This window comes from Chlorocebus sabaeus, chromosome 11 (genome assembly GCF_047675955.1).
Source record: "Chlorocebus sabaeus isolate Y175 chromosome 11, mChlSab1.0.hap1, whole genome shotgun sequence".
NCBI classification, from domain to species: Eukaryota; Metazoa; Chordata; class Mammalia; order Primates; family Cercopithecidae; genus Chlorocebus; species Chlorocebus sabaeus.
This window is the reverse complement of record NC_132914.1, coordinates 89,851,002-89,876,271: the sequence shown is the minus strand read 5'-3', so window position 1 is coordinate 89,876,271 and position 25,270 is coordinate 89,851,002. Positions and strand designations below refer to the sequence as shown.

Sequence of the window (25,270 nt, the reverse complement as noted above, 5' to 3'; positions counted from 1 at the left end):
GAGACATAGTCCCACTCTGTCACCCAGGATGGAGTGCAGTGGCAAGATCTCAGCTCATTGCAACGTCTGCCTTCCGGGTTCAAGTGATTCTCCTGCCTCAGCCTCCTGAGTAACTGAGACTACAGGCATCTGCCACCATGCCTGGCTAATTGTTTTTGTATTTTGGGTAGAGACGAGGTTTCACCATGTTGACCAGGCTGGTCTTGAACTCTTGGCCTCAAGTGATCTACCCTCCTTGGCTTCCTAAAGTGCTGGGATTACAGGTATGAGTCACCATGCCCAGACTCTTTGGACAGTATTTAAAAACAGCTGATACCAGGTCTCCACTCTATAGCAATTAAATCAGAAACTCTAGACATTGGGTCCTGGGCATTGACATTAAAAAAAACCAAAATTCTCCAAAGCATGATGATTGGGTTTTCATACTAATGTGTGAAATGTGCCTCCCTCAAGCCTTGTTACGACAAATAAAGTTCTCCCCAGGTGATTCTGAGTTGAGTTGAGACCCCTTGGAGTACGTGTTTCCTGTTGATGAGATAAAGCAAGGGGAACTGCTGTCATCTGGGACCCAGCATGCGCTTTTTGACAATTTCTTCCATTTGTGTGGTTATTTCAAATTTTCAAGTGCATAAAATCTTGCAAGCCCCTGGAAGAGACCTTAGAGACTGGCTACACCAGGAGTCAGGAACCCTATAAAGGGCTAGATAGTAAATATTTTAGGCTTTGTGGACCATATATCATAACTACCTGGCAGCTGTAGAGTGAGAGCAGCCACAGACAATATGTAAATGAATGGGCGTGGTGTGTTCCAGCAATCTTATTTACAAAACCAGTTGTGAGCTGGATTTTTACCCCTAGCTGTTGTTACTTGCTAACTCATGTTCTACACCAACACTCTGTTCTCACCCATGAGGAAACTGCCATCCACTGGGCGATGTCATTTGACTCAGATCTCAAGGCTAGGAAAGGGCAAACATGGGCTTGAAGTTCGGGTATTTCTACTTAAAACAAATGAACAAACGACCTCTCCTCTCCTAAATCTACAGTTGGTGAATAGTGTTCTTAAAAATTAAACCATTAAAAGGAGGGTCTTCTCATATCTACCCTTTGTGTTTCCCTGGCTTTATGGTGCTGTGATGTGCTGTGTACATGTTACCACTCTCTCCAGATTGTAAGCTCTTCCGTAGTAGAGCCTGGGCTTTCTTCAGTGCCACATTCCCACCAGTCTGGAGCAAAGTAGTGCCTGTACCTGTTAGTGTGCTGAATATATTGCAGCCTGAGGATGTGGAGCTCAGTTTCACGTGTTTATTTCAAGACAACAGGGCTGACTGGGTCATCGATTTCTGGAAGTATCTTTTGTTAATATCTAGCCTACTTTTGCTTGTGTTCTTTATAACTTCAAATAATATTTATATAATGACAGAAAAAGTTTGGGGATTGTGGCAGTGGGGGAAAGCACAGATTAGATGTCTAATTACTTTTAAAAAGTTGACCTTCAAGTTTGGCCAAAAAAAAAAAAAAAAAAACTGTAAGAAATCAAGTTTGAACAGGATTCTTTGCAATATTATTTTCTCTTCACTTTTCTTCTGTGCAGGCTTGCAGGAAAGTATATATGCAATATGTTATTGTTGTCTGCAACATTCAGAAACCTGCCCCCGCCCTCCCAACCGCCTCTTCTCTGCAGTCTCTCCAGTTTGACCTTGAGAAGTACTGTTTACAGTTCAGTGAACCTGGGTATCTCCCTTCTTGCTTCAAGCTCAGCAAATGGACAAGAAAAACCTGCAGAACTCGTTCAGCAATTTCAAACTATAAACAAGCAATCCAGAGGGAATAAGGGAATGACTGCAATTAAAGTCTTCTCTCCCAAGGTTGTCAACACTCTAGGTTGAGCAGTGGCCTGAGAAAGTTGCTCATTTCCCAGGCAGGCTTGCTTAATGCAAGGTGCAGTGGGCTATTATCTAATGTACCTTGCTTTATCAGAACACACGTTTCTCTCTGTGCCTCTGTCTCTCTGTCTCTCTGTCTCTCTCTCTCTCTCTCTCTCTCTCTCTCTCTCACACACACACACACACACACACACATCTTCCATATTCACATATAAACACACACGGTTGCTGTTGTCTCAGGATGGATATAGTGGAAGATGGAATATTATGATCTTACAAGGGAAAAAAGGAGCTTTTAAAGGGCAATTCAGGCCGAGCGCAGTGGCTCATGCCCGTAATCCCAGCACTTTTGGAGGCTGAGGTGGGCGGATCATGGGGTCAGGAGAACGAGACCATCCTGGCTAACATGGTGAAATCTAATCTTTACTAAAAATACAAAAAAATTAGCCAGGCATGGTGGCACTTGCCTGTAATCCCAGCTACATGGAAGGCTAAAGTCTTGGGAGGCTTGAAGTTCAGGTATTTTGACTTAAATCACTTGAACCTGGGAGGTGGAGGTTGCAGTGAGCACACCAGTCTGGGTGACAGAGCAAGACTCTGTCTCAAAAAAAAAAAAAAAAAAAAAAAAAGGCAATTCAATCTGGGGAAAAGTGGCTCAAATGCTTGGGAAGTAAATAGAAAGGACAATTTAGTTAACAAATACAAGGTGTGGCTGTAATGTCATAGGTTATCATTTTCATATAGCACAGAGCTATATGATTTCATTTATAAATTTTGTACTATGATTCTTTTGGAGATACAAAAGAAATAGACAACTTGGTTTCTGCCTTCTAGTATTTGGCAATTATTTGAGGATAAAGGACAATGAATATGTATGTTATTGAATGGATAATGTACACATTTAAGGAAATGATGAAGACCCCAGATGAAGGGAACAGATAACATCTTTTTTTTTTTTTTTTTTTTTTTGAGACGGAGTCTGACTCTGTTGCCCAGGCTGGAATGCAGTGGCTTGATCACTGCAAGCTCTGCCTCCCAGGTTCACATCATTCTCCTGCCTCAGCCTCCCAATAACATATTGCTCCTCAAATAATTGCCAAATACTAGAAGGCAGAAACCATGTTGTCTATTTCTTTTGTAGGACGCTTTGAGGCCTGGCTCACCAGACTACATATCACGAGTGAGCACTTGGAAATTCTAATCTGAGTGATATGATGACATGTTCTCTGTGCCTTTGAATATCTAGTTTCTCATGTATAACACGATCTTTGAAGCTATACAAGGAGAAAATCAGTGTCACCTGACCACCATCTTTCGCCCTTGAAAGGCATAAAATTCTAGTAAGAATACTACATATCATGCTGTGTAATTTACTGCTGCATGCTAAGCCTTTACCAAATATTTTTAAAGGAAAAGAATAGTAAATTAGGATAGGAGCACTCAAAGGAACCCATAAGATGTCCCCTTAAAGAAAGGATTTATGGATGAGGAAACAAAAGCCCAGGTGGCCGCCATGATATACTCGTGGTCACACAGAGGAGGAAGTCTCCTGAAGCAAACTCAAGGGCGCTTGGTACATCATACTAATCCTACTTGTTGATTTATAGAAGTATTAGCTACTTTATTTTCTCCTTAATTAGGACAGAGAGTAATTATCATTATTGGGTCCAGAAAGAATTATGCCAACGTTCCAAGATTCTGCATGGAATATTTGTCATGCAAAGCGCTGCCCTTCATACATAGAGCGGCCCCATAGGCTATGGCCTCCTCCCTGGGACTGCCAATGTGTCTGAATTGCTGGGAGCATCTCCCCCAGGCCTATGAACATGAGCTGCTCCTTTGATGGGACTTTGATGGCCATTTGATGGCCATGAAATATCATTTAGGAGAGGGGTTAATGCCTTTTTTGTTGTTGATCTTTCACCTTCAGGGAGCATGAGCCTCTGAGAGATCTGCTTTCATGCCATGTTCACAGAAAGGTTTCGCTCAGCCTGAGCCAGGCGGTTGCTGACTGCCAAGGCCAGCGTGTGCCGACTGCTGCTGTGTTTCCCAGCGCTGCCAGCAGGATCTTATTCTTTGTATCTGCACCTCCCAAGCAATTCTTCCGGGGCAGCTTTGTCTGTGCTCCTCTGCCAGGCTGAAGGGCTGGTGCTTAGGGATGCATGCATCCCGCCCTTTGCCCTTGTGTCTGAGCTGTTCGAATCTGATTTCCAGGGCAATTGCAGTTTGGCAGCTCCCCGGGGCATCCTCTTGAGCGGCTGCTCTGCTGTTACTGTTTGGGGAGGCCTTGGAAACTCCCTTGGGAAGTTTGTCAGATGGTCTGATGAGAATAGCAGGAGCCTGTTTTCCATAGTCAAATTGTCATTTTCAACATCGTTTTTGTTGTTGAGTTTCCCTTTTTTAAAAATAAAACAGTAAAACAGACATACTCTTTTCTAAACAAGTGTAGACTTTTACCGTGAGGGCTGGAAGGGGTCTCACTGAGTAAATACCTCTTCTCCCACCCTCATGTGATAGCTTCTTTGTTTTGAACCTGGGTATGCCCAAGTGGTTTTACAACCTCCCTTGGATATCAACAGTCCTTATCCTCTCACCATCTGATCTCCCTTCCTACTTCTGATCCTCAGAGGGTGCCCAGACAGTGCTCCCAAGAATGGGTTGAGGTTCTGAAGGTGTGTGGGCACCTAAAGATCCTAAGCTGTCAAAATAACTGCTGTCCAGGAGAAACTGACCAGGCCTAAGGTTCAGTCTGGGGAAACCTGACGCAATAACTTTTAGCAAGTACTAGGCGTTTTGCTGTGTATCAGGCCTGGAGATCAGCCATTTACATGAGTGATTTTCACACATTCCACGAAATAGTTTCTTTCATTAGTTCCATTTTACAGATGAGACTACTGAGGCTCTGAAAGGCTAAATGACTTGGCTGAAGCCACATACTTAGTGGCAGAGTCAGAACTCAGTCTCTAAGGCTTTTGAATTCCCGAACCCGTACTTTTAGCCATGATGGTATACAGATTTAGTTCTGGGGTCTGGAGACCATTGACAGTCTTGGAAATAAACTGTGTCTTGATATAAATAAAGCACAGATATGGGTGTGTTCAGTTCTTGGACACATTCCTTTCGAACTCCAAAGGACAAGGGGTTAACCTCATGACTTTGATAGGAAACAGAAGACAGGTTGTGAGGTTTCTTGGGTAATTCTGGGTATTTGGACACCTGTTCAGTTATTCTTGGGTTCTGTGGTGGGGGTGGGGGGAAGATGGGGAGGCTGAGGTCATTATTGCAAAAACCATTTCCTGAGCGCTTGACTTCAGGAAATGCTGTAGCATTAAAAATACCCATTGTGTAGGAGTGATAGAAGCATGACTCACGTTTAGCAATTGTGTCCATAGGTCACAAAGGATTTGGGGAACACAGGGGATATTCACACAAGATTGTGTCTGTGGGTGGCTCATTATGAAATTTTTAGTAGGTTGAGAAGCATGGTCGCATTTCAAAAGGAGTGACATTTAAGATTCTCCATGGAAGCTATGAGACTTGGCTCATCATTCATACATTGATTAACAAACGTCAATTGTCCGCCTACTAAGTGCAGGGCCTTGCACTGGGTGCTTTGGGATTTTGCAAGAGGCATCAAGCGTCGTTCTTGCCCTTTAGTACAGTGTTTATGAACTGGTGACAATGAAATAGGCTGCTTTTTAAACTTCCTTTTTTTTCCGCCTTGAAACATTGACAAAAGGAAGACTATCCCTTAAAGAAAGGCATTTTGTTTTATTTTCCAGGACAAATACTATCAAAAAATCAGGTTTGGTAACTCTCAGGCCTTGTGCCTAGGAAAATATGATTATCAGGAAAAAAGATGCAGGGGCATGTCCTGGCTTAGGTACCTTTTCTTCACTGTAGGGTAGATTACAGTGAACAGTGAATACAGGGTAGAGGGAATAGGAATTTTTTTTTTTTTTTTTGAGGTGGAGTCTTGCTCTGTTGCCCAGGCTGGAGTGCAGTGGTGTGACCTCAGCTCACTGCAACCTCTGTCTCCCAGGTCCAGGCAATTCTCCGCCTCACCTCCTGAGTAGCTGGGATTACAGGCATCCACCACCACGCCTGGCTAATTTTTGTATTTTTAGTAGAGACGGGGTTTTCACCATCTTGGTCAGGCTGGTCTTGAACTCCTGAACTCGTGATCCACCCTTCTTGGTCTCCCAAAGTGCTGAGATTACAGGTGTGAGCCACTGTGCCCAGTGAAGAACTGCTAATTAAATACTCATGGTCTTTTAAACTTGGCCAGACGATTTTTTTTGGCTTTGTTTAATATTTTGTATAAAACTTCATGCATACTAAACATGACACTAAAATACATGTATGTTATAAAGTCTGATACTGTAATGATCACCTGTGAAACCACCACCCAACTTAAGTACCATAATAGTATCAATGACTTGCATTTCTTTTCATATTCTTCCTCTGTCCTCCCATCTCATCTCTGGCTTCCCCTCCTTAGAGATAGCCACTACCTTAGAATTTGCACTTACTGGATAGAATTTAGACAATTTTTTCTTTTTTTTTCTTTTCTTTTCTTTTTTTTTTTTTTTTTTTTTTTTTTTTTTTTTTTTTTGAGACGGAGTCTCGCTGTGTTGCCCAGGTTGGAGTGCCAAAGTGTGATCCCAGCTCACAGCTGATTCTCCTGCCTCAGCCTCCTGAGCAGCTGGGATTACAGGCCCCCACCAGCACACCTGGCTATTTTTTGTTTTTATATATATTTTTAGTAGAGATGGGATTTCACTGTGTTGGCCAGGCTGGCTCGAGTTTAGACATTTCCAATCCGTACATGATGCTGTGCATGATGTGGTATATTCACAGAGAGGTAGCTTAGTTTTCAGGGCTTATTTTGCTGTGGCTGATAGACCTAGACATCTGTGGCTATGTTTGTTTCTATACACGGGCACGGCCTACGCACAAATGGAATACCTCCTGCAGAGGCTGAAGAGCACAGGGTTATGTGTGTGGGTCTGAAGTCAGGTAGATCTGGTAAATCTCACCGCTTTGACTAGACAAAAGTAAAATGTGTTGTGTCTGCCTTGAGTGCCAGGCCCTTTGCAGGTGATATCTCAGTTATTCCTATGACACTGTGAGATGTATTCATATCCTCATCTTCCTGGTGAGGAAACTGGGATTCAGGGAGGTTGTGGAATTTGTTCTGGATTTCTAGCTTGTAAGAGACACCATCAGCATTAAGCAACCTTCAAGTCTTATTCCAAAGCCTCCTTTTCTTCCTCCTGTTAGAAAGTTTCTGTTTCAAATCGGTAAGAAAACCAAGGCAATCATTCTCACATGGGTTTGATCAATGCATATATATATGATCGCAACTTTGGAAGTTGTGGTCAATGCAAGAAGATATTTTAAAAAAACTCAGAAGAATTAATACTGAAAAACAAAATTAAAATATCATTTTTAGATGTTATGATTGTATACTTTTAAAAACCAAAAAAAAAATCTACAAAATAAAATAACTATAGGCATCAATAAAATAGACAGATGAATGCAATATATACAAATATATACCAGAAGTCCTTTTATTTATACCAGAATAATATAATATTATCTAAATTATTTAGCAATAAGAATTCTTACGAAACAGTTGCATGTCTTATCTAATAGAAACAAAATATAAAATTTTACTGAACAATATTAGAGAAGATGAATGGAAAGGTGTACTATTGTTCTTGAAAATAATGATCAATCAGAAAACCTTCTATATCATTCAACAAATTTATAGGTTGACTATTGTCCACCTCAAAAATCTTCATAGGATATTTGAACTTACCATAATTGTAATTTTTATTTGCAAAAATAGATGTCATTTATTTAGCACTTACCACCCCCATACTCACCTAAGAGCATTAACTAGTATTTTGCAAAGAGAACAATAAATGGAGGTATATCTTCCCCCAATAAGCATATAGTTAAATGGAACAGCATAGTTCAGAAGTAAACATATTGTACATAAGAATATAACAGATAATAAGAGGCATCTTTGAAAAACAATGAAATAAAGAATTATTTAATACACATTGTGTAGTATTCTTATCTAGATCTGTTTTCGAAAAAATCAATTTAATACGGCAATTTAATACCTCATGATCAAAATAAATTTTTTATGGCTAAAGTATTAGATAATAGAAAACCTTACAGGAAATATAAGTTATTGATTGTCAGATCTTTGGAGAAAACACAGTCCTTTTTTTAAAAAAATTATACTTTGAAGTGTCAGAAGAAATCACAAAAAGACTGACAAATTTGGCTACATAAAGGATTGCAAACACATGAGCAACAACAGCAGAATAACTTAGGTCAGCAGATGGGAAAGAATCACATCAAACATGACAGAGGCTATCATCTGTGGTGAAAACTCTCACTGGAGAGCTGAAAGTAGTGTACCAGTTCTTCCCAAAGTGCAGGCTGTGGGAAGGACAGACAAAGACCAGCTTCTAGGAGGAAGCAGGGCTGGCGTCTTGGGGACCTGCTTGGGCACAGGGAAAGGGGGGCTGACCTCACTCCCACCTAGGTCTGGTGGGTTTCTGGGGACTGGAGAGTCACCATGATCCTAGGATATGGCAGGATGTGGTTACCCAGGACTTCTATCTCTCTCTAGGAGGGTCCTCTACTCCAGGAGGTAGAAAGGAAGGAAACACTGAGGGAGGAAACAGCCCTGGATGTAGAAAGGATTGGAAGAGTTGTCCTAGAAAATCAACCTTAGTGACAAGGAGGGAAACTGCTTCTGCAGGTAAAGGAGAAGATGGAGACAGTGTCTCCCAAAGAGCCATTAGAAAATAGAAGTTCTCCCCATCGGGAAAACAGGATCCCATGGCAGGTGGATTTTTCTTGGCTGTGAGTACATTTTTTTGCATGGCGCTTATAGAACGTGGTGCTTAGGACCATCATTCCAGGACTCAGGAAGCCACATGGGAACTTGGAGGGAAATAATTGAGGAGTGTCTGGTTATAGTAGATAGTAGATACTCAATAAATATTTGTTAAATGCAAAAGATAAAACCTAGCTGTCCAATCTGTGACAAAATCTTGATAACTTTAGCATTGCTGATGGCATGCTAAATTGCTTCAATGCTTTGGAAAAACAACATGACTGTGTCTAGTGTATCACTACACACAGGCAAATGTTCAAACCTTTTGAGCTTGTCAGTGTGTGCTCTTGGGAATTTAAGAAAACAATTGAGCATCAAAACAAAGCTATACATATGAAGTTCTGTAATAGTAGATGCTGTGGCCTGAATGTTCAGGCCCTGCCCCCTGAAATTCATTTGTTGAGATCCTAATCCCCAAGGTGATGGTATTACGAGGTGAGGTCTCTGGGAGGTGACTAGGTGACGAGGGAGGAGTCCTCATGATTGGGATTAGTGCCCTCAGAAGAGAGGTCTCAGAGGGTTCCTTGCCTGTTCCACCATGTGAGGACACAGAGAGAAGACAGCTGTCTATGAACCAAGAAGGGTGCCCTCACCAGACACTGAATCTGCTAGTACCTTGATGTTGTCTTTCCCAGTCTCCAGAACTATGAGAAATAAATTGCTGTTCTTTATAAACCACTCAGTGTATGTATTCTGTTATAGCAGTCCAAATTAACTCAAACAGTTAAAAAAAAAAAAAAAAAACAGACGAGAGGTTAATAAATATAAATATACATATATCAGTAAAATAGTATTTATTCATTAAAAATGGCAGATAAGACCATATAAATGGAGAGAAACGTGTAGTATGAATGTCAAGAGAATAAAGCAGAATGTAGAGGGGCTTCCCTCTACCTCCAACATACTTTGCTGAGGCCCACCCCCCCCGAATGCCCCTGAAATCCCACTAGGCTGACACCCTCTTTAGTGCCACACTTTATGCAGGTCCCCGATTTGCTTTATCTTGCCTTCTCAACATCTCAGAGATGTTTTTGTATGGAGTCTATCAATTCAATTAATACAACTGTCCCTGGTCCTAGAACTCAGGTCTAGGGATTGGGTGGGAAAACATTACATAGTAAGGATGTTTACCTTTTGTCTTTATGCTGTGCTTAGAATCATGCCACCCCTTTCAATACTGTTTGACCAAAAACATATGTCCAACTCTAACTAGTTTAAGATAAGATTTTCTTAGGAGGCTCCTTAGTCTTCCCTCATGCAGATCAACCCCCAGTGGGCCTGATCCTTTAGCCTCTACACGTGTCCAGACGTGTCTGAATCCTATGGTGGCAGAAACTACTCAGGTGCAAATTGAGACCTCTGACATGAAAGTAATTCTTTTGTTAAGTAGTGAGATGTGATATGTGCTTTCATTTTAACAATGTTCCTATATATTATACTTATATAGAAAAATGAGAATGGATCATCGCTGGTATCTGCTTTCTTGACAGTTTGTGAATTATCATTTCATGCTTTAGTCTTGTATTTTTTAATTCAATTTTTAAAAATTATTAATGTGAAGCATGCTTTGAAACCAACCTAAAATTTATAGAGAAAAAGTTGACAATCTTCTCTTACCCCATTCAATCCATTTTTATTCCTTTTAAAAACAGATTTCCTAAAAGAGGATGGCAATTTACAGTCCCATCAGCCATGGTTTGATCTACGGTCCTATGTCTATTTTTTCTTCATACTCATACAAAGAAACATAAATGCATGTTCCATATGTGTGTTGATGAAATCACCTAACACACATACATTTGAAACTTGTTTTCTTTCACTTAATATTTCTTCTGGGTGTCCCTCCAGGTCAACTAATATAGAGCCCACCAATTATATTTATAGTAGCACGATGAAACTGCCTTTGCAAAAACTGTAACTGAGAAAATTATGATGGTAAAAGAAATTTGACTTAACCGCCCCCATCTTGCTTCTAACCTCCAAGCTGTCCTTGTTCATTCTTGGGCATAGGCTGAACTAACTTTGGGAGGAACTTAGTTTATAGTTCAACTTTGAGACAAAGATGATAACAACCCTTTGCCAAAACAAACCTCCTTCCTCCCTGGGGACTAGACTGCTTTTGCGGGACTAATGAATTAACCACAAGATGAGAAATTAAGGTTTAGGAGTTATGCTGCTGGAGGCTGCAAGATTCTAAACTCCTCCAAATGGCTCCTTGGGATAACATCCTATCGTAAAACCTAAAATCTGTGCTTGAGATGTTTTGCAGACCTTGCAGTCGGTGGATCAGCTGGCACCACCCAGATCGCTACGTGTGGCTCCCACCCAGAAACTGACTCAGTGCAAGAGGACAGCTTTGACTCCCTGTGATTTCATCTCCGACCCAACTAATCAGTACTTCCCATCCCCTGGCACCCTACCCACCAAACTATCCTTAAAAACTCTGATCCCCAAATTTTCAGGGAGACTGATTTGAGTAATAATAAAACTCCGGTGTCCTGTACAGTGGCTCTGTGTGGATTAAGTGCTTTCTCTATTGCAATTTTTCTGTCTTGATAAATTGGCTCTGTCTAGGCAGTGGGCAAGGTGAACCTGTTGGGTGGTTGTAATAATCTGTTGTATAAATGTCTTGTAGTTAATTCAATTATTTCCCATTTTTGGACAATCAGCCTATTTTTGTGATTTTTAAAATAATGCTACAATAAAGATTCTTATATATATGCATTCATGTTATAAGTATATATATATATACTTATATTTACACATACACACATAAATGTTGGTGCTTTTGTTTCTCTCAAACATGATATTGGTAATGCTTCCTCATATGTGTTTTACCCTTCAGTATATGTTGCTATTGATTTCCCAAAAGAGAATGGCAATTCTCTTTCAGTCCCATCAGCCATAGGTTCATTTCCTCACCTTCTCACTGAAATTGTACATATCCTTTAATTTTTGCCAATTTGATAGGCAAAAATGGAATCTCGTCAATATTTTAATTAGCATTTCTCTAGCTACTTGTTAGGTTGTGTATATTTTCATATATTTATTATCCTTTGAATTTCCCTTTGTGATAACATTGTTTATATATTTGCCCATTTTTCCACTGGGATGTTAGCACTTTGCTTATTCATTAGTGGGAGCTCTTTATCATATGCACTGCAGCCTATATTTTGCCTTCTAACTTTGTTTAATGGTGTCATTTATTTGCTTTGAAAAATTTTTCAAAATGCACATAAATTAATTTTATGTATGATTTCTGGGCATCCTGTTTTGCTTTTAGGAAGACCTTTCTTCTCTAGATTATATAAATTATACATTTATATAATCTATTAAATTATACATTTATATAATTATACATTTATAATTATAATTTATATACATTTATATAATTATACATTTATATAATCTTTTAGGAAGACCTTTCTTCTCTAGATTATATAAATTATACATTTTCTATTTTTTTTGGTCTTATTGTTTAAGTCTTTAAACTGTGGAATAATAGTGTAATACATGTAATATAATATGTTATATACATTTTATATGTGATATGAGGACATATTGCAGGTTTTTTCTTCCAGATGAGCATTTGGAGCAATCCATTTCCTAAAGATTCAGCTATTCTTGGTGGTGAATGGATGTGGTACCACTTACTTGGGAGGCTGAGGTAGGAGGGTCACTTGAATCTGAGAGGTCAAGGCTGAAGTAAGCTATGATTGTGCCACTGCACTCCAGCCCGGGCCACAGAGTGAGATCCTGTCAAAAACAAACAAACAAACAAAAAACAAAAAACAAAAAAAACAAGAAAAACAAAAAATATCCAACTTTCTCAAATCCTTAACTTTCCTGCCACATTGACTGCCCATCACACTCACGTGGCAAAAACCAAGGTCTTGATCAATCTGACTATTAATCTCCTGCATATGTGTTCCTGGGTTGCTGAAAACTTCTGGGGGGAAAAAGAAACAATGGCGTAAGAGCATTTTTATCACTGACCATTCATGATCTCCAGCTTCAACTGTGTTGTCAATGTCTCCTGAAGGCCGGGCGCGGTGGCTCAAGCCTGTAATCCCAGCACTTTGGGAGGCCGAGACAGGTGGATCACGAGGTCAGGAGACTGAGACCATCCTGGCTAACACGGTGAAACCCCATCTCTACTGAAAAATACAAAAAACTAGCCGGGCGAGGTGGCGGGCGCCTGTAGTCTCAGCTACTTGGGAGGCTGAGGCAGGAGAATGGCGTAAATCCGGGAGGGGGAGCTTGCAGTGAGCTGAGATCCGGCCACTGCACTCCAGCCTGGGTGACAGAGCGAGACTCTGTCTTAAAAAAAAAAAAAAAAAAAAAAAAAAAAAAAAAAAAAAAAAAAAAAAATCTCCCGAAAAGAATTATCTGGGCTCCAATCAGGGCCACTTAAAAACTTTCACTGTCATAGGGCTTTTGCCTTTCTACTTTCTTCTCACTCTCCAGATTGTTCCCTATTTCACAGAAACAATAAAGGCAAACAGAGGAAAATTCTTTGAAAGTCCTGAGTCCCTCCCAACATTATAAAGCTATCCTTAAGGAAAACCTGTTCAGGAGATTCTCTGTACCCCATTCCCTCCTGTTTCCCTAGAGACCTTGCTCTATCTGTTAGCTACTTCCAAATATAAGTTCTTTGTTGGATCTTCTTGTCGTCATTTAGGCATGTTCTAGCCTCTTTCATCTTTTTTTTAAAAAAAACCAAATCCTCCATTAATCATACATTCTCTTCTAATTACTATCTCTCTCTTTTTTCAGCTAAGCTGCTGACTTCACTTTGCACTACCTGCTCACTCATAACCCTTTGTAGTCTGTTTTTTTTTTTTTCCCCAAGATTAAATGATTGTTATAAAAAGTGTATCACACTGTATGGAAATCAACATTTTCTGACACAATTTTTTGCATCTAGGACTATAGAAATGTCACTCTCTCTGCCCCACATCTTCAAATCACATGAATAAGTCTTCCCAAAGGGGAGCTTCTGGAAAAGCAAGCTATTTCCTGGGCTCATATTTCCCTGATTTTGTAGCATGCATCAACAATCTATCCACGAAGTATATATTGGGGAATAAGGAGGGCATCCACCAGCAAGACCACAGTTGTTGACAGCCATAAGATTAGAGACAAGCACAAAGGGACAGGTCAACATGCCAGCAAAAATCTTGTGACAGCTTGAGAATAACTCTTTATTTCACTCATGGTAGAAACCCTGCCGTCCAGGGCATAGGTACTGATGAGGCAGGCCAGTGAGCTACACAGCCGCAAAGAAATCACGTCACCTAGGAGGTGAGGAACCAGTCCCAGGAAAAACCCTAGGATGCCCTCTTTCTGATATATGGTTATGAAGTCACTAAGTCCACAGTACTTAGGTCCTCTGCTAATGAATTGTACCACAGGTCTCAGAGTGATCATGTGGAAGGAATGTGTGAGGAGGGTAGCAGTAGAACGAGCCATCATCTCTCAAGCTGTCTCCTTGATAACTCAAAGGAAGATAAGACTTCTTTCTGTACATTTCCAGGTCCTCGTCCACTCCTGGGAAGGCTGTAAAACTTTTTCATGGGCCACAGTTTGAAGGCCTCCCGAACACAGTCTTAGAGTTAAGCCTGTGAAAAACCCATACCTTTCATCGATACTGGCAATGTATTGAGTGTAACAAAAGAGACCAGGAAGTTGAAATACTTGCCATCCAAAAATATTGCATCCTATTTTTGGAGGAAGAGGCTTATATCCTGCATGAACAGCTGGGACAGGATGGTGAGACCAGAACCAAGGAGGACTTGACTGGCTGTGTCTGCCATGATTTGCTTCCCAAGGGACATTTGGCAATGTCTGGAGACATTTTATGTTGGCACAAATGGGGGATGGACAGGGAAAATGGGGTTGGTCCTGTCATCTAATGTGTAGAGGCTAAGGATTTTGCTAATCATTCCATCATGCACAGGACAGCCCCCCATCATAAAGTTATTCAGCCCTATGTGTCAATGGTGCCAAGAAACTTGCTCTAAACAAAAAGTCACCATGGAGTTGCTCGTGGCTAAAGCCAAAGGACTGTTCCAGCTCTTATCGTCTTGACCTCTGTGAAGTGTGGGGCACCATTGTGACTCTGCCTTCTTGAAACCATGTCCTCCTCTGGCTTCTCTATCACCAATCTTTCCTGGGTACCCTCTTACTTCTCCGACTGCTCCTGTTCATCATCCTCATTTGTCTAACTTTTGAATATAACTGTTTTTTAGAGATCCAGCCTCAATTTTCTTCTTACCTTCCACACTGTTCTTAGACGGTTTTGTTTACTCCTATGACATTAACTTCTGAATAAACACTGATGTCTTCTAAGTCCATATCAAAACTCACACAATCCTGCCTATTGAACATCTCACATATGCCAAACTGAACTCATGAGTGGACTGCCCTTCCTCCCTAAACTATGTGTTTCTATTTCTCTAGCCAGGGATGGCACTACCACCAACCCAGCAGCCGAGATCCAGAAACCTGGTGAGGACTCTTCAGTCCTCCTTTTCATTTAATCAGATGTTCAACAGATCTTCATCTCCTATTATTTCTTCCTTGTTCATTTCTCTTAAATCTATTTGCTTATCTCTGTTCTCAATCCAACCACCTGTATTACTACAGCAGCCTCCCAACTACTTTTCTTAACAAATCTTTTTCCCATTCAATCTATCTTATAAGTTGTATTTATAATGATCTTTCCAAAATGCAAATCAAATTAGATCTATATCTAAAATCCTTCAATCCTTTTCCTCATCTGAGAAAAGGCTAAATTTCTAGAAGTGGCCTAAAAAGTCATTCATGATGACAACCTCTGGAAAGTAAGTCCATATCTTATTTATTTTGTATAGTACAGTGCTCAGTACATATTAGTAGGATACATAAATAAATGAAAGAACAAATTTCTGGAGAAAAAGCTATCACACACATGTGTTTCCTTAGTGTCAAAAGCTAAAATTAATTGTATATATTTCCTTTATAATTATGTGAGTACTTTTGTATTGAATCATAAATATGAAACTAATGTTATACTGGATGTCATGAGAAGTAGGCTCCAAATTGAGAAATGAAAATAAAATATATTTTAAACAAATGCTTACAAGTGAAATTATTATGCCAGTTTTGCATCTTGAAGGTTGTGATACATGTTTCCAAATTGTTTTAAATATTTGGTTCACGTTTAAAACACCAACCATTGCAGGTTAAAATCTTTGAAGGTGAAGTATCATGATGTCTGCAACTAAGTTTCAGGTGGTGTAGCAAAAATGTTATATATATTATACATATAAACATACATATTTGTATATACATAAACCCACAGATACACACACACATGCACGGAGTAAGAGAGAGAGAGAGAAAGAAAAGAGACAGAGAGAGAGAGAAAGCAAATGTGACAAATATTTACAGTATAGACATATTAGGATTTGTCAGAGAAATAGAACCAATAGAATACATATATACACACATATACACCCATATACATATATATACACATATACCTATATATATATATACATATATACACATATATGTGTGTGTGCATATAAAGATTTATTATGAGGAATTGGCTCATGCAATTATAGGGGCTAAGAGGTCTCATAATCTGCCATCTACAAGCTGGAGACCCAGGAAAGCCCATGGTGTAATTCCAATCCAAGCCTGAAGGCCTGAGAACCAGAAGAGCTGATGGTGTCAATATAAGTCCAAGGGCAGAAGATCAGTGTGCAAGTCAAGCAGGCAGGTAGGAAGCAAAAAGAATGAAATCCTCCTTCACTCTTTTTTTCTATTTGGTAGAAAGGCAAAGGTCCTCAACTGATTGGATGAGGCCCACCCCCACTAGGACAGGGGCAAGTCTTCTTTACTGAGGTCACTGATTCAAATATCAATCTTATCTGGAAGCCTGCTCATGGACAAACTCAGAAATGTTTAAGCTGGGCTCCACTTGGCCCAGGGAAGTTGACACAGAAAAGGTGAGGGGTATGTGGGTGTTCATTTTACTATACTTTTAGATTTTCTACTGGTTTAAAAATTATCAAAAGAAAATCTTAGTACAAAGAACACCAACAGCAGTGTTTGAAGTTGTACGATTTTAAACAATCTCAACAACACTAACATTGTAATAATTTTGAAAAAACTTTTGCTGATTTAACAGAAAAAGTTGTATATAATTTTTTGATTTCTAATGAAATTGAATCTTTTCACATTTGTTGAGAATCTTCTTTCTTCTTTTGTGAAGTCTTTGCCTATGTTTTGACTGGAGGGTTTATTTCTTAAGAGCCATATATATATAAAGTATATTCATACTTGGATTGATCAACAGGCAACCTTGAAGCATATACCTTTATGTAAGAAATTCAAATATGATAAAGAAAGTGCACAAATCAATGGAAAAAGGATGAACTGGAAACCCTGGCAAATTCTCTCTCACACACAAATATGTGAGGTTTTTTTTTTGTTTGTTTGTTTGTTTTTTGTTTTTGTTTTTGTTTTTGTTTTTTTACCATATCACACACTAAGGTAAATACCAAATTAATGCTATATTATTAAAATGTTGATTGCAAATAAGTATGAAATCCTGAAAAAGTTAAAACAAATTCGATAAGTATTCATTGATCTTGGGCTCGAAATCAGGACTTTGTAAAAAAACAATGGAAGAAAAAGCAAAGAAAAAATTGGCAATATATTTGATTGCATACAAACTTAAAAAAATACATAACCATCAAAGAGTTAAAATCCTTATTATAAAGGGAACTCTTGAAATCAATAAAAATAATTATGTCACAATAGAGAAATATTAAAATAAAACCCAAACCACAAGGAAGAGAATTCAATGAAAGAAGAAACCTAAATGTCTTAAAAGCATAGGAGCAGATACCTTTAAAAAGAGAATATAGGGTATTGGTCCAGCTGGTTCACGGCAGTTTGTGTGAGCGAGATTCAATCTTGGCTGTTGCCAGTCCAGGAAACTGGCAATAATGCTTTCGGAAATGTTAACGTAATACAGATCAGTATCCCTCATCCAAAATGCTTGGGACCAGAAGTGTTTAGATACTGGCTATTTTTTCAGATTTTGGGAATATTTGCATATGCATAATGTGATATCTTGGGGATGGAACCGAAGTCTAAGCATGAAATTTATTACACACTTTATAAACATAACCTGAAGGTAATTTCATACAATATTTTTTGATAATATTATGCATTAAACAAAGTTTTGACATGAGGTTAGATGTGGAATTTTCTACTTGTGGCATCGTCTTGACCCTCAAAAAGCTTCAGATTCTGGAGCATTTCAGATTTCGAATTTTCAGATTAGGGATGCTCAACCTGTACTCAGCTTTCTCTTAGAAAGCATAGCCGGCAAGAGCTGCGGATTATCCAGTCATACCTGGTACTGGTCAGGCCCTTAGCAGAGTAATGTGATCAATATGGGAATCCACCCTTTAAAATGTAGAAATTAAAGAGGGTTTCCTAAGGAGCACTACAAAAATAATTATGAAGAAAATCAAACCAGTAGGGGAAAATTAAGGAGATTATATTTATTTAGTCTACAGAGGAAAAAGCTAAATCATGAATAAATAAATAGTTACCTTTAAGTATATAAGTATATTTAAAAAAAGATTATCCCATGGAAAGCTAGATTATTCTATCTCTATGATAGACAATAAGAGGAATATGGTTAAATTGCACTAAGAGACTCTAATTAACATTAGGTCTTGCAAAACTCCAGGGAAGGCTAACAAAGAAACAAAGGAATCCCTGTCTTTGTATATCTTTCTGAGCAATTTAGACAACTGCCTATCTTGTGGCTTCATTATAGGATAGCAGGTGGCTGGGCCCTTGATTACAATTATAGGTTTACAGAATCTTAGAGCTGAAAAATAGCCTCAGTAGCTTGAAGTTTCTCTTTTATATGTTTGTAGATTTCTGTTGCCACCCACCCACCAATAGCATATACAAAGGAAAGTATAAGATGTGAAGTTTTGCAGGTTAGAGTTCTATCATAGTTAAGTGACTGGAGCTTTTAATAGTGTCTGCTCAAATAATACGAGCAGATCTTAGTTGTATGGCATGAAAAAACAAACTAGGGCAGTAAACTAGGGCAGAACAGTATAGTATTGTGATTCTTCAGTTGCTTTTTTCAGGTTACAGATGAAAACTAGTCTTTTATCCCAAGAAAAATGTGTATGAGTACGTGCACCCATTCATGATACCCAGATCCTCAAATTTAGTGATCAAGGTGGAGTTCTTAAGAGCTCTGCAGTTGGATTTCTTATATTTATATCTAAACTGAAATCCTCCCTTTTCTACTTACTAGCCTGTGGTCTTAGGAATGTTAGTTACATTCTCCAAGTCTGTTTACTCATTTCTAAAATGGAGATAGCTTATCTTATGCATGAGATTTTTCTTGGTGAAAATCAAGTAACAAGATAAAAATTTAAAGAAATTAAGAAGTAAATGACCTGACACATAGCAGAGGCTACCCGAAAGTGTTTTTCCAATTGCAAGTTGTGATCCAGTGCAGGAGTTTAGTAGTAAAAATGGATTCAATAGGTCATGATTGATGTTAAAAACTGAAATAGAATAGAAAATATTCATTGCACTTAGTAATCATAAATATTGCATTGAATGATGTATTCTGTATGATATGTTTGTGCATAAGAGAGAGTTGTGGAACACTTGTTCCACATAATGGTCATGTGCATAATGGGTCATGTGTATAATGCCAACACTTTGGGAGGTCAAGGTGGGAGAATTGCTTGAGACCAGGAGTTCAAGACCAGTCTGGGCAGTGTAATGAGACACCTGTCCCTACAGAACAATTAAAAATCAGCTGAGGTACGGTGGCTCACGCCTGTAATCTCAGCACTTTGGGAGGCCGAGGTGGGTGGATCACGAGGTCAGGAGATTGAGACCATCTTGGCTAACATGGTGAAACCCCATCTCTACTAAAAAATACGAAAAAAAAAATTGCCAGGCGTGGTGGCGGGCACCGGTAGTCCCAGCTACTCAGGAGGCTGAGGCAGGAGAAGGGCGTGAACCTGGGAGGAGGAGCTTGCAGTGAGCCGAGATAGTGCCACTGCACTCCAGCCTGAGCCGCAGAGCGAGACTCTGTCTCAAAAAAAAAAAAAAAAAAATCAGCTGAGAAAGCATGATGGCTTGTGCCTGTAGTGCCAGCTACTCAGGAGGTTGTGGTGGGAGGATTGCTTGAGCTCTGGAGTCCAAGGCTGCAGTGATCTATGATCACATCACCTAAGTCCAGCCTGGGTGACAGAGCAAGACTCTGTCTCCAATCAATCAATCAATCAATCAATCAAACAATAACTAACTATATAAATAAAATATTTACTGTGGATCATGGTTAAAAGAAAAAAGCTTATAGTTATTACAGTTTATTATTTTTGTGTTTTTGGTCTTAACCCTTTGTTTTATTTCCCTAGTGGTTGCTGTAGGATCATAATATGCATTCCACCCCTCCAATGTCTAGTCTGAAATAACATAATACTACCTCACAAAAAAGGCAACACTCCTACAACAATATGCCTCCAGTCATCTTCTCTGGACTTGGGTGCCATGGTCTGCATACATCTTACTTCTGCATATGTTACACACTCTACAAAGTATTGTCATCACTTTTGCTTTTAACAGTTCACTTGCCACCAAATAAGTTGAGAAAAAAGAAAAAGAAAACGTTCACATTTACGATCTCTGGTGCTTGTCAGTGTTTCTTCTAGATCTGATCCTTTATCTTCCACCAAGTTTGCACAATCTAAAGTCCCCCTTTAACATCCTCTGTAGGGTGGGTCTTCCGGCGATAAACTATCCCAGCCTTGATAATCAGAGAACATCTCCGTCTCATCCCCACAAATAAAGTGCAACTTTTCTGGTTATAAAACTCCAGATGGACAATTTCCCTTCTTCAGCATGTCAAAGTTGTTGCTCCATTTGCAGTCTGGCTTACTTTGCTTTTGATGAAAAGTCAGTGAACCTCCCCATCGTTGTTCCTTCTATGTAACATCACCTCTTCTCTTGTTGAATCTAAGATTTTATCTTTATACTGGGTTTTCAGCAATTTGACCATAACGTATTTCATTGTTGTTTGGTTTGTGTTCATTCTGCTTGATTTTTATTGAGGTTTTTTGATCCTGGGGTGGCTATTTCTAATCAAATTTGAAATTTGCTCAGCCATTACCTCTTCAAACATTTCTCTTTCTCCTTTCCTTCTGAGACTTCGAATGCACTAGACTAGTTAATATGATCCCTTGGGACATTGATCCTCCCTCCATCTCTCCCTCCCTCCCTCCCTCCTTCCCTCCCTCTCTTCCTTCTTTCCTTCTTTCCTTCCTTCCTTCCTTCCTTCCTTCCTTCCTTCCTTCCTTCCTTCCAGACAGGGTCTTTCTCTGTTGCCCAGGCTGGAGTGCAGTGGCATGTTTATAGCCCACTGCAGTCCTAAACTCCAGGATTCAAGCAATCCTCCTGCCTCAGCCCCTTGAGTAGCTGCACCACCAAGCTTGGCTAATTTTCAAACTTTTTTTTTTTGGTAGAAATGTGGTCTTGCTATGTTGCCCAGGCAGGTCTTGAACTCCTGGCCTCAAGTGATCCTTCCACCTTGGCCTACAAATGTGTTGGGATTATAGGAATGAGCCCCTGCACCTGGCCCCTTTTTTCCTTTCAATCATCTTCATCTCTGAGATTCAGGCTATAAGGTCTCTACTAATCTATTTTCAAGTTCATTTTTACTGCCTTCTGAAGTGTACAATCTTCTATTAGTTTGGATCCACTGAGAATCAGATGCAAAGATGGGGTTAGACTTCCAAAAGATACATTTGGGAAATGTCTGTGAAGGATAAAAGATGAGGAAACAGAGGAAAGTAGAGAGAAGCTTCAGGCCATAATTGAAGTTTCAAGCCTGTGGGAGAGAATGGAAAGGAAGGAGGATTGTGTTGATAAAGTCTAGTACTGCTGCAAAGATCTATAAACAGTTTTGCCAGACTGATGGATTTCTTAACCAAAGTCACCCACTGGAGGCATCCAACAACTCACAGGAATGGGCTTGCATTAATGGATCTATTATTCTTAACGATTGGCTGGATCAGTCTATAGTGGCTTGTCTTGGTGTGAATGCTACAGTAGATCTATAGAAATAGTAGCTGAGCTATCAGTCAATTTTTCTCCCCAGAGTAGGAGATCTGAACAGTACATAATTATGACTAACCTACTGTTCTTAAGTTTCTTTAATAAATATTTTATTGAATATTGTATTCCTATAGTCCTATAATTTTCCATTTGGCTCTTTTTTAGTGTTTCTATTTTTTTTCCCTCTAAGAAAACTCTACTTCTTCATTAAGTGTATCTATTTTTTCTGTACATTTTAAAATATATTTATAACAATTGTTTTAAAATCTTTTTCTGCTAGTTCCAACAGTTGGATCATCTATTGGTTTGAGTCTAGTGACTATATTTTCTCTTAAATATCCTGTTTCTTTGCATGTCTTATACTTATTTAATGGTATTCTGGATATTGTATATAAAAGAACAGCAGAGACTGAAGTACATTATTTTTAGTTTTGTTTATTATCCAGAGAGTGTAACTTCTGCTGAAGGAACTAATTGTTTAGCTATCTCCTAGAAGGGGGTTGAGCTGGTACTGAATCATAGCTTTAATTAAACGGAATTGACCTGTGATTAACCACACTCCCAACCTCCATTGCAGACTTTTTAACCATGTCAATATTTAAACTGGAAGAAGGTTGGGCTGTAGCTTCACCTCAGATTTCAATCTGACACATACCTGGAATCCAAGCATCATGAGAATGTGAGAGATGATGTGATTATGTTCTTTTTCCAGCCTGTCCTCTACTATCTCCTCACTATAATTTGGAGGTTGGGGCAGAGGAGAGTACTGTTGGGTTGAGCAATTTGCTTTTCATCTGGGACTGTATCAGACTCTAGTCTTCCCTGCCAGCATTCACTGTTGAATAAGGGCTGGTTGATTTCTCCTCCAGTATTAGTCTGTTTTTATGTTGCTAATAAAGACATAACCAACACTGGGTGATTTATAAAAGGAAGAGGTTTAATTGACTCACAGTTCCACATGGATAGGGAGGCTTCACAATTATGGTGGAAGGTAACTGAGGAGCAAAGTCATGTCTTACATGGTGGCAGGCAAAGAGGGTGTGTGTAGGGGAACTGCCCTTCATAAAACCTCAGATCTCATGAGACTTACTTACTATCATGAGAACAGCATGAGAAAAACCAGCCTCCATGATTCAATTACTTCCTACTGGGTCCCTCCCATGACATGTGAGGATTATGGGAGCTAAAGTTCAAGATGAGATTTGGGTGGGGACACAGAGCCAAACAATATCACCTCATTCACTGAAAATCTCCCAAACTACAAGAAGCTGGTTTCTTCATCCATCTAGATAGAGACGAGGTGCTCACCTGCAGGAATGGGAACTTATGGACTCTTTCCTCATTTCAAAAGGGATGGATTGCTTGGCTCTGAAATTCAGTTCATTAAGGCTTCCTTGCATCTGCCACTACTTGCTATTCTCACAGAAACATATAATTTTTATTTTATGCAGGCTTTTCTTACTGGTACCACAGGTGTAAAGATCTTTTGTATCTTTATATCGCTTACTCAAAAGCAGAAATTTATTACTGTTTGATATCTATTGTCAAATCTCAGTGGAAAGCATTATGTTATAATCTTTGTCTTGGTTTGTTAAGGCTGGTATAATAGAATATCATAAACTGGGTGACTTATGAACAACAGAAATTTGTTTTTCACAGTTCTAGAGGCTGGGACATCCACAATCAAGATGCTGGCAGATTCAGTGTCTGATGAGGGTCCACTTTTTGGATCATAGATGGCTGTCTTTTTGCTGTTTTCTCCCATGGCAGAAGGGGTAAGGGAGTTCTGCTGAGTCTATTTTTTTTATAGGTGTACTAATCCCACTCATGAGGGTTCTCCTCTCATGACCTAATTACCTACCAAACACTCTACCTCATAGTGAGGATTAGGATTTCAACATAAGAATTTTGGAGTGACACAAACATTGTTTATAACAGTGTTACATTTTCAAATTTGCTACTTATTTTTGGTTGATATGAAACTTTCAGTAGGTTGCAAGCCTTCAAAGTGATGACAAGAGTCTACTCCTTAGGAAATTTATTTTGTATTTTTTAAAATATTATTACAAAATCTACAATAAGTAACATTACAAAGGACATCATCAAATGAAGAAAGTCACTTATGATTTTCTCAGAATAATTTCTTAGAACAGAAATTGCTGGGTCAAGGTTGCAGGCATTTCAAAGCCTTCATAAATACATGATCAATATACCTTCTGGAAGATTTGTACCAATATTCACCTTAACCAGTGCTGGAACAAATATGTTTTCCTCTAATCACACCCAATTAAAAAATCATTTTAAGGTAAGTTTGATAGTTTAAAAAGATTATTCCTTTGAACATTTCTTTTTATAACTAGTGAGGCTGAGCATCAACGTGATGTCCACAAGTCCTTCTGTGAAAGGATTTTTCCCACACTACTTCTTTAACCTCCTCATCCTCCACGCTTCCCTGACTTTTCTTTTTTTTAAAATTATACTTTAAGTTCTAGGGTACATGTACACAATGTGCATGTTTGTTACATGTGTATACATGTGCCATGTTGGTATGCTGCCCCATTAACTCATCATTTACATTAGGTATATCTCCTAATGCTATTCCTCCCCATTCCCCCTACCCCACAACAGGCCCCAGTATGTGATGTTCCCCTTCCTGTGTCTAAGTGTTCTCTATGTTCACTCTTCCCTGACTTCAAAATTGCAGCCACATGGGCCTTATTTCCTTGCTCAAATGGGCCAAACTCTTTACTGCTTTGAAAATTTTACTTGTGTTCTTCCCTCTGCCTAGAACACTCCATCCCAAAATCTTTGCATAGCCAGCTCCTTGTTATGATTCCAGCATGACTGCATATACCATTTCCTGAGGTTTTCCCTGAGTTTCTATTCTAAAGAAGCCTGGTCTCTTTCTTCATGCTATTGATCACAATTTGATAGTATCCTGCTCCATAATTTATCTGTTAATTTTCTCTCTCCTATCACTAAGAAGGAAGCCAAGTGAGAGAAGGAACCTTGTGTCTTTTGTCCACTGTTGTACCTCCAAATTTAGAAGAGTGCCTGTCATGTAAGAGATACTCAAAAAATACATCGAATGAATAAATATTTTTATGTTTACTGAAAGTTTATATTTATACTTTGAGGAGCACTTTGGACTGATTTGTCTCCTAAATGTATAGGTTAAATCCCTAGCCCCTGGTATGATCTTATTTGTTGGTGGGGCCTTTAGGAGATGATTAGGTTAGATAGGGTCATAAGGGTGAGCCTCATGATGGGATTAGTTCCCTCATAAGAAGAGAAAGAG

General features: G+C 39.1%; 2 pseudogenes; one reads left to right on the top strand and one right to left on the bottom strand.

The window, feature by feature from the left end:
• The first annotated feature begins 393 nt into the window (after positions 1–393).
• LOC119624102 (small nucleolar RNA U13) lies at positions 394–489 on the top strand (annotated as a pseudogene).
• Positions 490–3,872: 3,383 nt separating this feature from the next.
• Positions 3,873–14,624, bottom strand: LOC103238858 (mitochondrial carrier homolog 2 pseudogene; annotated as a pseudogene).
• Between the last annotated feature and the right edge of the window lie 10,646 nt (positions 14,625–25,270).